General features: G+C 30.3%; 1 long non-coding RNA gene across 4 annotated transcripts in view; it reads left to right on the top strand.

Annotated features, from left to right (window-relative positions):
- The first annotated feature begins 1,325 nt into the window (after positions 1-1,325).
- Positions 1,326-6,822, top strand: part of LOC126742286 (uncharacterized) — a 7,602-nt gene continuing 2,105 nt past the window's right edge. Inside the window, exons 1-4 of one of the 4 annotated variants that reach the window (XR_007662524.1) lie at positions 1,326-2,383; positions 2,544-2,685; positions 2,756-2,889; positions 2,946-3,266. This is a non-coding gene — a long non-coding RNA (uncharacterized LOC126742286). Of the gene's footprint in view, positions 2,686-2,755; positions 2,890-2,945; positions 3,267-6,822 lie in introns of those variants that run through there. The other 3 variants (XR_007662522.1, XR_007662523.1, XR_007662521.1) reach the window with 3 other exon arrangements.

The raw sequence follows: 6,822 nt of genomic DNA, 5'->3' as shown, positions 1-6,822 counted from the left end.
TCTTGATGTTTTTCAAATTTATATGAATAATATTTGTGTTTTTTTAAAGTGCGCAATACCGTTGTATGATGTTTATTTACCTCTTGGCCAAGAACCCTCGTACTTCTTCTTGTTTTCCTCCACACTCTTCGGCTCTTCTTTCTTCGGCTCTATTTTCGATATCCTGAGTTAAACATTTACAATTATTTATTACGGTACCTGTGGTCTCAAACTTATTGACAATACGTTTAATAGTTGAAATGGACGGAATGGGCTTGGTGGGGAAATAAACTGAAAACATTTCAAATACTGCTCTAAAACTGTTTCCCACATAATGCCACTTAATTATGGCTATTTTTTCGTCGATTGAATAATTCATACTTGTTTTCAAATATTGACTGTCACTGATTTATTGACACTTTTCCTCACGTCAGTGACGATATTCATTTTACTGGTGCCCGTTTGGTTTTACCTGAACCGAAAATTTGCTAATTTTGCAATTACATTTAATTGAATAATTCAAGATTCGCTTATTAAAATTTTTTGAAACTTTGCACAAGGGTTTGCCAGAGAAGTCTCTTCAAAAAGTTATCTTACATTTTTTCTATAAAATGTACATAAAAGCCAATAATTGAGCCCCTTAAAATTTACATGGGTTTTCCTATGTTCCGCTTGGCGACGCACCACCCGGTATAAATAAATACATATATGGTCAAAAAAACCTCCTTTAAAATGCAAAGAATCTTTAAAAGGACTAGTGAGTTCTAATGTAGGTCAACCTTGAGAATTTTGGAAGTTATGGCGTTTTTGGATAGTGGTATTAAAAAATGTCTGATTCTGAAAAAAACAAAAAAACTATCGATCTTTAAACTAAGTGAACTATTGATACAATATCACTATAAAATTGGGAAACAAATAGTACAAAATATTAAAAGAATTTTGTTCTAAGTAAAAATTGGTACTAAAAATGCCTTGTGCGTGGCTTGAAGCCTCGCTACTACGAAACTCCTACAATTATCATACGCATTTTAATTTTTTTTATTATACGAACAGACTATGAAGAATTAAAACAGTAGGTTGCTGCACTGAATACAAAGACTCTGTCAAAGAAAATTTGCTGGAACTGAAAAAAGAGCTCTCTCACCCACAAGATCTCAAGAAGAGACTCATTTAAAGCATTGAAACGTTTAACAAGTAGACGCTTCGCGTCTACTTTAGTCCGTGGGGACCAGTAGAAATTTTAAAAATTTTTGTCAGTACTACAAAAAAAAAATCTCCAAAATTATCCAAGGAGTGCCCTAAACACGCAGTGGGGAAGAGACCTGCTGTATCCTCATAAGGCTCTGAGTTCAAACCTTAGCCTCGGCATGGTGCTCTACCCAACTTTTTCTTTTTTTAGTACTTGGAAAACATTAACATCTATAATAAATCCAAAAATCTCATCCATTATTCTGTAAGAGACCAACATACAAAATTGACGAAACACAAAGTCACGGTCTCACAACATGTAATTAAACGGGCTACACGTGTTTCGCTCTAGTTAGAGCATCATCAGGCCTTTAGAAGCCATCCACACACTTATGCTGTAACTGATGATGCTCTAACTAGAGCGAAACACGTGTAGCCCGTTTAATTACATGTTGTGAGACCGTGACTTTGTGTTTTTCTTTGTTTTTCGTCAATCTATAGTAAATACAGAGAGAAAAGGAAAGGTCTTATTATATATTATAATCAAAAATAAATTTCATTGAAATATTACTAACTTATTTCTGGGTATCATGCTTCAGAGAACCATGATGTGTTACAATACGCTCCGCTCTTTAATTTTAGTTTAGTAGAAAATATTCTCAAAACCTACATATATCAAAATTATGTCAGGGTTCTAAAATGAATCGGTAATAAAATCGTAAACCAGATCAACATTGGAAATAATTTAAAAAATTTGCTTTGGTCCGATTGAAAAAAGTACTATACTACCAAATAGTTACATCTATTCTGTAGCAATAAAAGTTATAAAATTCTGTCTATTATTAATTTTAATATTATAAAGTGTATCGTTTAACTCTTAGCCATTATTTATAATTTAATTGTTAATTATGCCTAAAAAAACGAATTAACAACTTTGGTATTGTTTGGAAGGTAAACAGCTTAATTCCTTTATGTAAAGCCACCTTAACATGTTTTTGCATAATTCTGACTCACGTTGGTTGCTATCGGGCTTAAGCCATAAAAATCGAAGAAAAAAAGAAGAAGACGAAGAGACTTTCACTTGTCATTTCAATGTCACTTTCCGGCCCACAAGCATAAACGCCACCGGCAACGGAAGTTCCCAAAATCCAAACAAATGTTGGAAGATATTTTTAAGTCTCCGCATCTTTCTTACTTTCCTATATGAAAATAAAATGTAAGTATCACAATTACACACATACAAGTTTTTTTTTTAATTCAGTTTCATAATTACCAATTTTTAGTGAATAATCCTGAAATTTATGAAAATACATACATTTTAAGGTTATGTCATAATGTTTTGATTGTTATATTTGATTTTGTTTTTGTTATTTTAGTGGACTACACCAACAAAGGTTATGTGTTTTGCACCAGATTGAAAGCATCATAGCGAAAAACGGACCTGTCATATCTTTAAATTTTCAAAAGAGCCCCTGGAAAAAGAAAAATGAATATCTTTGCCAAGGAATAGGTACTAAGGTATTTTTACTAAATCTTTCATTTTTTTTAATACCTAAATGAGGTAATTTATAAATATTGTTCCTTGTAGGCAAATGGATAAAAAACCTTCAGTCCATGCATTGGTATGTAATTGTTGACAAAAATACAATGAATGGCCTCACTACTTTTCCACATGCAAAGAGGTTAACCAAGGAGAAATTAAAGAAATTGTCAAAAACCTAGGTAAGTCTATACTTCCAACTTATTTTTATTTATTTCAAAGCTTGATTTTTTTCAAGGTAAATACAGAATTGCTTAGTACAAACATATCTATACCCAGTACAAGTTCGTCCACTTCTTTGAAGCATGGTACTTCAAACAGAGACACTGTCAACAATTTTGTAGAAGGTGAGCCGGTGTCAAATTCCAGTAAGGGACATGATTTCAATTTTGCACCAACAGCAGAGCTTAAATTCATTTTGCCGCAAAAAACTGGAGGATGTGAAAGAAAAAAGTGCAGAAGTTAAAATTAAGTTTTTCATATGAGCACATAAAAAATAATCATGACAAAGTTCAGTTGTATACAGGTTTGACATGTAATAAATATTTTTGTAATCTTATTAAGTTAATTAGTTTTATATATTATTTAAATAATAATTGTATACTTCACATAGAATATGCAGAAATTATATGTACATATATAAATTTTTTTATTAAGATAAGGACAACATGTATTAAAGCATAACACATAATATAAACACACACGTAATATCTTCATTAAAAATTATGATTGTATGTTATGTAGCATTAGAGCCTAAAAACATTAAGAAGAATAAAGGTCGTTATTGGCAAATGACAATATTATTTTCTCTATTTCCTACATTTTTGGTGAAGGGAATAGGCTCTGCCCTAAAAAGCCAGGTTAAACCAAGAGCAAAAAAGTTTAGGTCTCATGAGTGTAAGTAAAGTAAACCTTTCTATTAAAAAGGCCATCCAAGATAAAAAAAAATATACTAAAAATATTAATGTTAATTCTTTAGCGACATCTAGGGTGGATATGCTGAATCAACTCATCAATTAATTCACTGTCGTACTGATGAAAGTTATGGCGTATTCGCCAAAGTATGCAGATAATCGCTGAATTCAAAATAATTTTATTTGCGTTTTCAAATTATGCTTAAAATTCAAAACTTCTTTTTTTACCTTAAAGGCCATGCAAAACTTAGTAGAAAAGTTTATTAAGTAAATTTTCTACGATTTATACGTGCCACAAGATAAAGGGAAAAGAGGGTCCCATTTATTAGGGTATTGGGATAAGACAACTAGGTTTTTATGTCGATTTTTTTTATTTTCCATTTTTATTTTGAAAAGCAATTGTAATAAAATATAAAAAGAATTAACAGGAAAAGAATCGGTAATAAAAGAAACTATTAACGAATTGAATCGAAGCTATAGAAGCCGAGATATTAGTAAAAATGTGGGAAAAACAAAAGAAAACTGGTTTTTTCCCAAGGTACAATTTTTTTTTTTTTTAAATGATTATTGACAAATTTTAAAGTAAGCCCTAAACTAACAATTTCCAGTAAAAAAACTCAATTAAAAAAAAAATTTTTTTTTGGTCGAAAATCGAAAGGGGTATACCCACGAAAAATTTCGAAAAAATGATTTTTATTTTTTTCTGAATTAACTGTGAGTCTGAGAACTTTTTGTTTCAAACAAAAGTTCTCGGGAATATTACGAGGTATCCGTATGTCAAAACGAATCGGTTCTAGCTATTATAGAATCGGAGAAAATTGCAAAAAACTGTAAAACATAAATATTGAATTATCAAGAGCCCTATGGAAAAATATCAATTTTTTATTTTTCTATCCTGCACTACTTCAGAGTACCTTTAAAAAAGGTTATTACCAATTTGACTCTAAAATGAACAGAAACCCTATTTCTTTGCAATTTTCGATTTTCGAACAAAATCCGGGGTCAAAATGACCATTTTTTCAAAATATGCTCTGAATTTAAAATTTCTTTTTTCTGGTTAAAGACCATTCAAAAACTAGTAAAAAAGCTTAATAGCAAAATTTTCCACGATTTAAAGGAGTGCCACAATATAAAGAGAAAGATTAGGTCCCATAAGAATTCATGTTTGGGGATAAGAAAACCGGGTTTTTTCGTGGATTTTTTTGATTTTTCAGTTTTATTTTTGAGAGCCAATAGTAATAAAGTATTAAAAGAATTGACAGGAGAAGAATAAGAAATAAAAGAAACCATAAACGAATTGAATCGAAGCTATAGAAGCCGAGATATAAGTAAAAATGTGGGAAAAACAAAAGAAAACTTCCTTTTTCCCACCGTACAATTTTTTTTTCCTAAAATGATTATTGACAAATTTTAAAGTAAGCCCTAAACTTACAATTTCCAGTAAAAAAACTCAATAAAAAAAAAATTTTTTTTTTGGTCGAAAATCGAAAGGGGTATACCCACGAAAAATTTCAAAAAAATGATTTTTATTTTTTTCTGAATTAACTGTGAGTCTGAGAACTTTTTGTTTCAAACAAAAGTTCTCGGGAATATTACGAGGTATCCGTATGTCAAAACGAATCGGTTCTAGCTATCATAGAATCGGAGAAACTTGAAAAAAACTGTAAAACATAAATATCGAATTATCAAGAGCCCTATGGAAAAATATCAATTTTTTATTTTTCTATCCTGCACTACTTCAGAGTACCTTTAAAAAAGGTTATTACCAATTTGACTCTAAAATGAACAGAAACCCTATTTCTTTGCAATTTTCGATTTTCGAACAAAATCCGGGGTCAAAATGACCATTTTTTCAAAATATGCTCTGAATTTAAAATTTCTTTTTTCTGGTTAAAGACCATTCAAAAACTAGTAAAAAAGCTTAATAGCAAAATTTTCCACGATTTAAAGGAGTGCCACAATATAAAGAGAAAGATTAGGTCCCATAAGAATTCATGTTTGGGGATAAGAAAACCGGGTTTTTTCGTGGATTTTTTTGATTTTTCAGTTTTATTTTTGAGAGCCAATAGTAATAAAGTATTAAAAGAATTGACAGGAGAAGAATAAGAAATAAAAGAAACCATAAACGAATTGAATCGAAGCTATAGAAGCCGAGATATAAGTAAAAATGTGGGAAAAACAAAAGAAAACTTCCTTTTTCCCACCGTACAATTTTTTTTTCCTAAAATGATTAATGGCAAATTTTAAAGTAAGCCCTAAACTAACAATTTCCAGTAAAAAAAACTCAATAAAAAAAAAATTTTTTTTTGGTCGAAAATCGAAAGGGGTATACCCACGAAAAATTTCGAAAAAATGATTTTTATTTTTTTCTGAATTAACTGTGAGTCTGAGAACTTTTTGTTTCAAAACAAAAGTTCTCGGGAATATTACGAGATATCCGTATGTCAAAACGAATCGGTTCTAGCTATCATAGAATCGGAGAAAATTGAAAAAAAACTGTAAAACATAAATATCGAATTATCAAGAGCCCTATGGCAAAATTTTAATTTTTTATTTTCCTATCCTGTACTACTTTAGAGTACCTTTAAAAAAGATTATTACCGATTTGACTCTAAAATGAACGGAAAACCTATTTCTTTGCATTTTTCGATTTTCGAACAAAATCCGGGTCAAAATGACAATTTTTTGAAAACATGCTCCGAATTTAAAATTTCTTTTTTCTGGTTAAAGACCATTCAAAAACTAGTAAAAAAGCTTTATGACAAATTTTTCCACGACCCATACGAGTGCCACAATATAAATAGAAAGATTAGGTCCCATAAGAATTCATGTTTGGGGATAAGAAAACCGGGTTTTTTTCGTGGATTTTTTTGATTTTTCAGTTTTATTTTTGAGAACCAATAGTAACTGGATATAAAAAGAATTGACAGGAGAAGAATAAGGAATAAAAGAAACCATAAACGAATTGAATCAAAGCTACAGAACCCGCGATACTATAGTAAAAATGTGGGAAAAACAAAAGAAAACTGGTTTTTTCCCACCGTACAATTTTTTTTCCTAAAACGATTATTGGCAAATTTTAAAGTAAGCCCTAAACTAACAATTTCCAGTAAAAAAGCCCAATAAAAAAATAATTTTTTTTTGGTCGAAAATCGAAAGGGGTATACCCACGAAAAATTTCGAAACTCTCACGAGATGTGT

Source organism: Anthonomus grandis, chromosome 11, assembly GCF_022605725.1.
Source record: "Anthonomus grandis grandis chromosome 11, icAntGran1.3, whole genome shotgun sequence".
Lineage (NCBI taxonomy): Eukaryota > Metazoa > Arthropoda > Insecta > Coleoptera > Curculionidae > Anthonomus > Anthonomus grandis.
Note: the sequence above shows the minus strand (reverse complement) of the source record. Positions and strands in the feature narration are given on the sequence as shown.